This window comes from Protopterus annectens, chromosome 5.part0 (assembly GCF_019279795.1).
Source record: "Protopterus annectens isolate FY-2018-M chromosome 5.part0, PAN1.0, whole genome shotgun sequence".
NCBI classification, from domain to species: Eukaryota; Metazoa; Chordata; order Ceratodontiformes; family Protopteridae; genus Protopterus; species Protopterus annectens.
Window position 1 is genome coordinate 484,706,395 of NC_056735.1, and position 12,296 is coordinate 484,718,690.

A 12,296-nucleotide genomic window follows, 5' to 3' on the forward strand; every position below is an offset into this window, starting at 1 on the left:
TAAAATATTAAAAATTGAAAAGGTATTTCTAAAAATGGATCACTTTAGATAGTACAGTATGGACATGGAGCATAAATCTGCAAAAGAATTGAAAGAAGATAGTATTTTCAGTCTGTTGGCAAAAATATAGCATGTCTACCTGTACCATCAGCAAACCTAATTCAATAAAGAGCCTCGCATGCCAGCAGGAGTAAGGTAGGAAGCTTGAAGAATAGGACAGGAAAAGGGTAAAGAACCACTTACTTGTTTTCCTCTCCAAGAGAAGATTTTAATGATTTTTGCCATTAGCGTGATTTATAATGGAGAAAATAAGCCTAGATGAAATACTCAACAAAAAAAGGTGATGTGGCTGATGTATCTGAATTACATATTGAAACATCATCATACACTGCCCAGCTTAAATAAAGAAGCTTACCAGTTAACCTGCATTGCAGACAATTTTCAGGTACCATTCTACTCCTCACCCACCAGGGCCACTATTTCATGACCTTTAGTGCAAGTAACTATTAAGACTCTATAATAAGTCTAGAAAACTAGCCAAAGGATATATTTACATCCACAATTGGCTAATAAAGAGCTATCAGGGGCCAGTGTGGAGGATGTAAATGGGATTGGGAAGCTTGAGCATCCATTACAACTCAGGTGGAGGAAAGGATAAGAAAATGAAAGTAAGGCTGTCATAAAAGCAACACTGTGCCAGTACTATTTCAGGTGTAAAAGGTCAGAGGTTCGCCTTTGATTTAAGGCTGATGCAAGTCTTCAGGAGACAAGGCCAAGACAACTAAAAAAATATATGTAGGTATGTAAATCCATTTAAATGGATGACTGAGAAAATATGTTAACATGCTGGCTAAATAAACCCTTTGGGTGAAGTTAATATACAAAATCAAAATATTTAAAAAAACACTGGTGATCATCCAAGTTGGATTCACTGGAGATGAATATAACCTCTTCCAGTAATATAAGAAAAATCTGAGGAAGGAAGAACTAATTGTAATTAATACGGAAGAAAGTCAAAGAAAATCAAATGCAAAGGCCAAAATGCATGAATATTATACATAGTTCATTCAGGAATGGATTACAAAATCTTTTATTGCTACACAACAGGGCAAAGAAGGAAAGATCAAAGATTTTTCAGAACTGAATGCTTGCTTACAATGAAACTGTACTGAAGCATTACTCTCTAAAGATGAACAGTGAAAATGCAGCATTTTGGTCTAGATGCTATCCCAAGAGGTGCCAGAAGATTTTAAGCGTGTATACTCAGATTCAATTGTTGCTAACAAAACTCTTCATGGAAAAACAGCATACTGCATTTAGTTTCTGGATTTAAAATAATCTGCACTATTTTCATAAGAGTTAATAGCAATAACCTGAAAAGATTTTACTTAAGAAAAGCCAAAATACTCTCACCTACCTATTTCTCCCTAAATAAGACCTAATCAGCGAATAAGGCTTAGCATGGTTTTCCAGAGTGGTCATGATATAAGCCCTACCCCAAAAGTAAGCCCCAGTTAAGATGGTCAACAACACACGACAGACGTGTTGAATTATAAAATATTATTATTGACACCTGTTGACTGACCGTGGTGGTGGTGCTGCGGTAGCGTTGTCACCTCCCAGTAAGACGTTGTCTTGTTAGTTTCTCAGCTAGAGCGTCTTGTGTGTGGAGACATGCGTGAATGGGCGTACGTTCGTTGAAGGTTGTGCGTCAGAGCTGGCAACTCGGCACGTAAAAAAATCTACTGCCAATCATTAGCGGACCGGAGTTCCGCTGTGTTGACCCCTAACCGGGAAAAGCCAAACGACACAACATTGACACATGTTAACTGAGGTTATCATACTCTGCTCACCATTTTCAGACCATTTGGACAGCCAACTTCTTCTCTTTGCAGAAAGATTCTTTCCCTGGGAGTCCTCCACGATTCTTACTGTAACCCTAATCCTCACTCACACTTGACATTTGAGATCCTTGGTCCATAAACACTGGCAAGTGTACTTTGGTCACAGTAGAGACAAAACACATAAAACGTGCACACTTGATAATGAATGGGTGTGGTTGTATCTTCTGAACTGTCACCATTTTTGTTGCCACTCCTGTCTCGTAAGTCTTCAATTAACCCCCCCCCCCGGACAAAATGAGTGCAAAAAGAAAGAAAGAGCTATTCCGTTGAGTACAAGAAAGGAATCGTGGAGGACTCCTGGGGAAAGAATCTGATGGCTTTCTGCAAAGAGAAGAAGATGGGTCTCCGAACAATCCGAAAATGGTAAGCAGAGTACGATAACCTCAGTTAACAGGTGGATGAGGGAAATGCTAAGAAGTGCAAGTGTGGATCAGGTCGGCAACCATTATTTCCTGAGCTGGAAGACATCATCTGTGAATGGATTGCTAAAAGGAGAGCAAAGGCTTTGGTTGTGCGCAGGGCTGATATTTAAGCATTTTCCCTTGCAATGGCACCACAGTTAGAAATATCCCCAGAAGAATTCAAAGCATCACAACATTGGCTGGATGGCTTCCTTCAGCGATAAGAACAGTCTCCAAGAAAATCAACAACACCGTTTAAGCTGGAAGATACTTGACAGCATCAACTTTTCTAAATACCAACTCTCCAACATGATTGCTATGGATGAAACTGCAGTGTTTATGGGCCAAGGATCTCAAACAACAATTGATCAGAGGGGTGCCTCGTCAATCTACATTCCCTCCACTGGTTACAAAACTGCATGTGTTACCCCCTGTATTTTGGCAATTCATCTAGATGGAAAGAAAACTCCACTTCTAATCATTAGTAAGGGCAAGAAAGATAAGATTGAACGTGTTTCAGGCATTTACATTCTTGAAACCGAAAAAGCCTGGTGCACACAAGCAGTTATAAGGAAGTGGGTCGATGTAATGCTGCCACTTTGCTAGGTGGCGAAATAGGTCTGTTAGTCTGGAATTCAACCAGCACTCACCGCGCTAAAGACATTAAGAACTTCCTTGCACAGAGAAGAATAGATCAAATAATGATTCCTGCAGGGATGACTGCCTCTCTCCAGAATCTTGATATTGCAATAAACAAGCCATTCAAGGACCATTTGCGCATGGAACTCAATGACTACACTGAAAACTGAATGGAGAGAAATCAGCGTGGAAACTTTGTGAAGCCTAGCCTGCAAGAGGTCGGGACTTGGATGAAAAATTCATGGGATAAAATCACTGACACCTGTGTTGCCAATACACTACCAGCAGCCTACATGGACAAGTAGTGCTCATTTAAGGAGAGCTCTACTGCTGGGCATGACAGATTGGGGGCAATGGTTCTACAGGAAATGGAGTCGCAAGAAATTCAGGCTGTAATTCAGGGGTTGGAGACTTATGACTATGTTCCAGAAGAAGAGGACATGACTGTATTTGAATAACTTTTCCATTATCAGGGCAACAGAATGGATAGCTTCTGCTTTCAGCTGCCAGCAAGCTCTTGTCAGTTTTTCGACTTTATTGTATTAAGGTAACGTTTCGTTATCAAGGGGTAATTACAAAGTAAGGCCACTAGTTCCCAGACTTCATTTTTATGACTTTCCATCATTCTTCTCTTACAGTTTAGGTAAGGAATAAAGAAAGCATCACCACTCAAAAAGTGGCAGTTATTCACCTGTGTTATTCCCCTCCTCCAATACACATGTATTGAGATTTTTCTGCACATTCTGTTAAGCATGAAATATTGCACTGTGAAAGCCAAGGTGTAGATATTCTGAAGTTGAAATGTTTGTTGCACTGTTTATATAGAATTCTCACAACTGTTAACGCGTTACCTAGAACTGTTGCCCAATAACGGAAAAGTACCAAATAAATGTCAATTGGTGTACATGAATAAATGTAGATTTGTGTACATGAATAAATGTAGACTGTTGTATGCGGGGGGGGGGGTAAATAAGGCATCCCCTGATAATAATCCGTAATGCATATTTCAGTGGGGGAACATATAAGACCCGGTCTTATTTTGGGGGAAATATGGTAGCACTTTATAATTATGGGGAAGCAAAATGCAGCAGTTTAAAATAATTGGGAAGGAACATGCAATATTTTCATCTTGTTTAAAAAGTCACATTGTTTTTCAGAAATAATGGCAGACATACATAGTAGCACCCAAAGGAACTTGATTTTACATGATTCAGAAAAAAAATAAAAAGCAATGGCCACAAGTAATTTGCATCAGTTTATTCATTATGCAAGTCAATGAATTTGCTTTCACAAGTGTTACTACAAGTATTATTATCGAACAAATTAAACCGATGTTGCCTGGGTTAATACAAGACATTCTTGCTATGTAAATTGATATTGTAGATAAGAAACATGGAGCATTTTAAAGTGATCAAAATATTTTAGCATGCTCTCAAGGAAGCAACATATGCCATTTAACTCATGACAAAAAGTACTTGTAGATTACTAGATTTCAAAAATATGCTCATAAGAAAGCAACACTAGCATTCTGCTCAATAAAAACTCAATTATACTGCTTTCACAGGTGCCATCAGAAATGCAAGACTATTACTTAAGTCGTACGATTTGAAGAAACAGTATGCAGCATTTTAAAATGGTTATAGGAAGACGCATATAGCATCCCATTGATTAAAATAGCTTTCAGCTGGTCATGTGGAAGCTACATATAATATTATGTTCTTGTTTTAAAAAGTCAGCTTTAGTTGAAATTGAATTTACCTCATCTAATCTGAAACTTTCATGCTTTATAATTTATAATCATGGGAAGAAGCAACATTAAGAATTTTGCTTTTGATATTTTTAGACATTGTCTTCACAAGTGCTGTCAGACGAACTTGCAAAAATGTCCACAAACTTGAGGACTAGACAGTATGATACTGAATTAAAAAGTACACGGATTTCATAAATGCAGTTAGAAGGAATAAATTATTCTGAAACTTATTTAGTATGATTCAGTGATTAAAAGAAAAATATAGAGGTGCATAGGGAAACAATGTACAGCATTTTGCTCTTCATAGAAAAAAATATTTTTTGTCAGAAATATGAGTCAATTAATTGAAACTAATTTTACCTGAATCTACCTGAAACACTCTTGCTTTGCAAGTAGTGATCCCTGGAGCAACATGCAGCATTTTGCTCTTGACAAAAAAAAAAAAAAAAAAAAAAACTTTGCTGTAAAAAACTAGCTTTTACTTTCAGTCTAAAAAGTGTAAAACTGCTTCAACTTGTTATAACTCTGCACACTATCTCCCTCTTTCTCTCTTTCCTATGACTACTTCCAAATCAAAGTGAAAGTAAAGGGACAATACTGACTTTGGTGACCAGGGCGGTGCAACTGTGATAAATGCATTTATATTGGAGGCCTGGGGAATAAAATCTCAAACAGGTACATATATCAATAAGCTAATATACACAGTAATCCTGAATTATGTTCAGTCCCTCACATCTGTATATCAATTGTAACTAGCAAATTCTGATATAAAGTCACTTGCATAGTAATGCAACTAACACTTAAAAAATTAGATGTGATGAAGTTATTTGAGCACAGTAATTAAGGTATACTTGTTTGGTCATACCAGTGAATAATAATAAGGAATTGATTCAGCTTCCGGAGTCAGAGCAAGTTTGTTCTCAGCTATATATATATATATATATATATATATATATATATGTACAGCACATACAAGAATGAAAATGCTTCAGAATGCAAAGCAACTTTTGGGAATCCAGCATGTTTCTATGGTGGGAAGGAGTATAAACTATGGTATCAGACTATTAGCACCATGTACAAAAGACTAGTAGTTAGTGCAGTGTAAATTTTCTTCTAAATATTTCCTATACACAATATTTATAAATATCTATAAAAATTATTATAATGAGATAATATTCTGGTTAGGGGAAAACACTTCATATGAACAGAAAATGGCCCATCAACCCCAGTGTCTCCTCTATTTCACCCCATAAGCCTATTCATTCAAGGTGAAAGCCAGGCCCATTCAGTCTGTGGTCTAGGTCAAAAGCTGTTTAACCCGTTCATTCCAGACCAGGGCTTTAAGTCTCCTCAGTCCATGTGCTTCTCAGAAGTGAGGATCAAGTAGAAGGGATCAGGACAGGCTACAGAATAGAGAGATGTTACTCCAGGATGAACCCTTCTCCAAAGTAACTGGCAAGTACACATAGTGCAACAGCTAAGCAGTCACCTATAAGCTACCTCTTCACCCACCCCTAGCCTGCCTCATGACATAATTGGATACTTTTCACTGCATAGTTATGTACTTCTCTCAGCCCTCCACTTGTTCTTATGGTACATTAGATGTGCGTGCAGAATGAGTAAGGACTTCTGTTCTCACATTGGCTAGATTCTTCAGAGGTATTGTTACAGCTTTCTAAAATAATTTTTCAACCACTGTTTAGACCTACTCCCAACAATGTTTGTACTGACTTTCTCCATGCCTGATACATCCTAAGGGCCTAACTAATCCTAGTGTCATACTGTATTAAAACAGCAGTATCGCAGCCATTACCAGTCTACAGTTGTGACTTAATTTTCTTGAAAATGGAGGAGTTTTTTTATTGCTTTTGTTGAACTTGGTAAAGCCTTAGAAGAATTGGGTTAGCTGATTAGGAAGCTGCTGGATGAAGTTTGACAGCACCCGGGAATCACTTCTGTGTCTCTGCTGGACAGTGGCACAAGAAAATAACTTTCTTGGGTGGCGTAAGCTATGGAACCTTGCTGGCTAGGCTTACGTAGGCCCTTGGGCTGATAGCCTAGTACCTACCTATGAACCAGGAATCATCTCAGGTCTGAGTCAGACATGGATAGGGTCAGTACAAAGTTAGTAGATCCAAAAAGTAGTTGCAAAATTATTTTAGAGATCTGTAACAATATGTCATAACTGCTATGATTTGTACACAGCACTTTCATTTTTGTTCTCCGCTATATCTTTATTCCGCCTAAGTTTATTAATTTTTGTTCTGTTTAGGGGTTCATATATTATTCAGTACTAGAACAAAACCTTTATGACTACAATTTAGAACTATCAAAGCAGCGGTAGCATTGTTGCTTCACAGCAAGAGGTTCTCCCGTTCGATTCTTGGCTGGAGTACGGGGAGTGCCTTCTGTGTGGAGTCTGCATGTCCTCCCGCGGTTGGATGGGCATTCGAAAGACATGGGTAAATGGGCGTGCCTTCGTTGAAGGTTGAACGTCGAGCTGGTACCTCGGCGTTCGTCAAAATCTACTGCCAATCATTAGCGGACCGGAGTTCTGCTGTGGCGACCCCTAACCGGGAAAAGCCAAAAGACAACAACAACAATAAGGTATCTAGTGTGAAGGGTAAGAAGTACAGAGAAATAAAAAATGTTAGTGCATGCATTTGATTTCTAATATGCTTTCATGACAGAATGAAATCTTGAGTGTCCTTCAGTATGTGCCTGTTGATTTGTTTCCTGTTTGATATTATCAAATGCTGACAGGGTTAGAAAAGTGTTAGAAAAGTATAAGATTTATTCTAAGCAGAAAGTTCTGTCATGGAATTTGGAACTTGTGCCCAATATGGAATGTCATAAACAAGCAATCAGGAGATCTTAGCAAAGTTAATGCTGTAGTGTTTATTTCTAATGGGTTACTGGCTGTTCTATGATTGTGACAGTAATGTAGTTCGAGGTGACAGGATCTGGATTCCTTAGTCTCCCATGTACTTGTCTTTCTGTGTAATAAAGGAGATTGTTATTTTCTGCTTGACAGTTTTCTGCGAAAGTCATTTGGTACCTTAATTTGATGTCATGCTTACCTAGAGTTCCAAGCTGTTTGTGTGTTGCTGCATTAGAAATTGCCGCTGGGTCCAAAAGAGTGACATGTTTTCCATCAGGCAAGTTTCTAGTGCGACAATGCACAATTTTACATCTCAGCAGAGATCAAAGTTTCTACAGGTAAATTTACCAAAACTTTCTTCACTAGTATTGACTGAATGTGAGTGGGTAAGTTGTATGAATCGAGGATACCGGATAATTGTGTGATGTAATGTCATGGTATAACGGTTAAGGTGTTTACCTTACAGACACAAGGTGCAGGGCTTCATTCTTACATGGGGTAATTGGCTAGGCTTAAAATGGCCTGCAAGGGCAGTTAGCCTAGTATGAGCCTATGTTAATATGTCCTTGGACTGCTCCTTTTTGGCATTTACTACTCAGAAGTCAAGGCCAATGTCAGTGGTCTCTGGTTGACTAAATTTGATGACTGCAAATTAGGAGCGGTCACTGAATCTCACAGTAACACAACTGTTCTCCAGGAGGTGCTGACACAGACAAATAACTAGTGTTAGAGCTATGGAGTAAAACTAAATGCCAAGAAATGCATAACAGTATTCTTTGGGAAGTCATCCATCCATGATAACCATCATATTGACAACACACTTAAAGCTGAACCAATAGTCAGGGACTTAGGGACACACATAGATAATAATCTAGCCTTTGACTATCACGTGTCTACAGTGGTGAGGAAATCACTCTATGTTGCACAACTTATAAACAAAGGTATATCAAAGGCAAGTCCAAGGAAGTCATTGTTCCACTGTATTCGGCATTCATCAGACTTATCATTGAGTACAATGGCCCTTTTGGTATGCACCTAACCAGGCATATCCAACAACTGGAATGTCCACAGAGGTTCCTCACTAAATGAATACAGGGCATAAATAAAATGTCCTATGCAGACCACCTCAAGGCCCTATTCCTGTATTCTGTCTCCTACATTCTTTTGAGGAGAGATCTATGCTTGCATACAGGACATTGTCAGACCCCACTCTGATAGACCTCCTGCATATCCACAAAACAAACAGCACCAGAATTACCCATTCTAAAGACTTAAACCTTGCCTGTGATATAAATAGGACCTGCTGGAGAGACAGGTACGTATCCCAGAGACTACGCCATCTATGGAACAGGCTCTCCATCCATGTGAAGCAAAGTTCCTCCCTAACCCAATTTAACTGCCACTTGGACAACTGGATGGGAAACCAGAAATTTACCCCTGGTTTGGCTCCTATGTCTCTAATGGACACCAGTAACATGTAAATGGTTCATCTCCCAGGCCCATGCTTACACTTATCAAGGGTATCAGAATTTGTCAGAGATTTGGGATGCATGGCTAGGCTTAAAAAGGCCCTTGTGGTTGTTAGCCTAGTGAACACCTATGAACACTCATACTAACAGCTTTAGGTATAATTGTGTGCTAGTTGGATCTAATCAGTGTACACAAAGACAGAGTATCCTTGTCACAGGGACCGAGTTTCCCTGTCAGGAGAACAGAGTATCCTTCTCATGAGTGGCTGTAGGTTCTAATCAAATATAAAGAAAATGAACAGAGGAAATTCCTTCACTGGGAACGTGATTGACCTTAATTATAGTCGCAGATATATTCCTTTGGTAACAGAGTGGATTTGTATAATGGGTGTCAGTACAAGTGGTTTTAAAACAGCATGATTATGGGACTCCAGACAGGGATATGTTTAATAAGCATGGCAAAGAGATGAAATGATTTGGAAAAAATGATCCGAGCTTGCAATAAACTAAAACAGGAGGGGTAATAAGGTACCAGCCTCTTGTTAATCAGCTTTTAATGACTGGCAAAAAGAATATAAATATAAGGAAAAGGAATCTGTAGTTAGAAGCTTAAAATATAACTCGGCTAGGTTAAAGTCACAGCTGCAGGTGGCTAACAGAATAGTAAATGCATTTCAAACGTGCAGATGAAATATTCCATTCCTTGGGTATGTATCCATTAAAACAGTTTGATTATCAATCACACAGCCAGAATTATCAGATGAGGATTGGCCCCCATTAACTTATGTATCCCCTCCACCTTATGAATCACCAGTGCCTCAAGAAGCTGACAGTCTTCCCCCTCTCTGAGAGATCAGATGGAGGCGACTTCTGCAGAAACACCACTTCCCCAGATACAGCCCAAGATACTTTCAGCACATCCAGTATCCCCACTAAGTCAGGTTATAACAATGTCACTCAATAATACCCTCGGTCCAAATATTAATGGTTATAGCCAATAAAGGAAAAGAGCTGTATTATAGACATAGATTAGGTACAAATGCTAAACATGGGAAAATTAAAAACAGATGTCCTAATAAAAACGCTTGTCAGCAAAAATCTAGTACTCTGGATAAAATCAAACACATTATTATCCAATTTCCGATTATAGATGGGGAGGAGTATCAGTGGGCATCCCCTTCAAGTCAACCTGCAGGAAAAAGGTCAGATTCTGACTCTTATACTCATTTTGATATACATGCCACACAAATGCACCCATTACAAGAAGTACCAAACCCTGCAGCAGCTAGAGATAGTGAGGCTGAACCTACTATAAGAGTAGTACCACCATAGGTTATAGTGGATTTTCAAGCCATTGTAGATTCTCTCCCTCTCATTCAAACACACACTGCAAAATATGCAAAAATCCTACAAGGACATAGACAGTTACAAGATCCACCACTGAAAACACAAGAGTCATACTGAAAACTTCCAACACCTGTCAGTATTTTAAGGAAAATATGGGAAAAATCTAACACAGGCAATAACATCCCAAAACATATAGATGATGGATTTCTAGTTGCTAGAAATAAAGTCTTAAAAGCCATTACTACAATGTGCCCCCCTGCCACAATTATGCAGGAATAAAAGCTATTGCACGGAGAGGGAATTAATTTATTGACGAGTATTTATACATAAAGACAGATGTATTTGAAGCCTTCTCTGGCTATCCAGAGCCTTAAGAAGATGTGACAGCCAGCAGGTTGTCAGAGGCTTTTGTAGTGGGTTTGTTACCATCTGTACAAGAACAGATTAAAAAAGTTTGTTGAATTGGCTAAGCTTAGGAGTCAGTGAAATTGTAAATCAGACACAATATGTAGCATACAATATACTTATGGAAGAAAAGGACTATATTATAATCCCTCTAATTCACCACAGTCACCACAAGGCAAACTATGTTTAAATACTTGTTTTAATCGTCGTCAAAAGAGGCAATGGAAAAATGAATGTCCATTAGCTGGACAACAAGCAAATTCGCCAAATAATCAAATACTGCAACAATCTAACAGAAACAATCATGTATGGAATACTGCCTGGCAACCACGAGCAGGAACTACAGTTATTTCCCTTGGTACCAATTGATCAAGACGGTCCTTTTGTCAATGTTATACTGCAAAATACATTTATCCCATTTCTTGTAGACAAAGGATATATGATTACTTCAGCAGATGCCAAACCAAACTCCTTTCACTTTCTAAACATACAATTTGGAGTGCAGATGTGTCCAGTTACTTTAGATTATCCAGAAACTAAGCTTATTCCTACTCTTGGTCCACTAAAAGATCAGAATGGCTTTACTGTAGGAAATTCAGCTTCTTTAAATATGTTAGGCAGAAATTTACTATGCAAACTTAGATGCACTGTTTATTGAGCACCTGACAGTGTATTTCTAGATATTTCTAATGAATCTTTAGGATTATGTTCAAATATTATCTGTTCAAATGAATATGCCCTTTTTGCTGTAATAACAGCAAAACAGAAAGCAGAAAATGTTGATACGGAGAATTAAATCTCATCCCTCTACAAAACAGGACTACTCATGGCAATGAGATAGAGCTCAGAAAATATACAGACCCCGTCCATATAACAATAAAACCTTGAGAGTGCCCGCCTATGGTAGCTCGGTATCCTTTATCAGCACAGGTAGAGAAAGGAATCGAGCCTGTTATTTCTGCTTTGTCACAACCAGGTATCATTTTCTCAATTTTCAGTCCTATTTTACCAATAAAGAAACAGTACATATAGGTTTGTACAAGATTTACAGGCAGTGAATGCTGTAGTAGTGGCAACATTTCACATTCCCAATTTTTCTAAACCTGCAACAATAACGAGCTCTATCCCTTCAGATAACACCACATTCTAAATGACAGATTTCATGTTTTTTTTCTTTTCTATCCCTACACATGCAGATAACCAGTATCTTTTTTGCGTTTACTTATAAAGGGCAGCAGTATACTTGGACTAGGCTGCCACAAAGGAATGTAAAATTTCTCACCCTTTTCTCTACAGAAATGAAGAAACAATTAGACAAGGTTAAGTTTCCTTGTGGGTCTACTTTGCTTTATTATGTAGATTATTTGCTTTTACCTTCATGAATGGTACATGACTGTAAACAAGACATTATTTTTCTTTTGACTCAGTAGTATTAAGATTTAAGGTTAATAAAGACAAACTGCAGTTCTGGAAATCACAGGTTCAGAACCTGGAACATCT

General features: G+C 38.3%; 1 protein-coding gene across 1 annotated transcript in view; it reads right to left on the bottom strand.

Moving 5' to 3' along the window:
• CFAP47 (cilia and flagella associated protein 47) overlaps positions 1-12,296 on the bottom strand; it is a 7,413,452-nt gene that overhangs the window by 7,373,221 nt on the left and 27,935 nt on the right. The window lies entirely within an intron of this gene.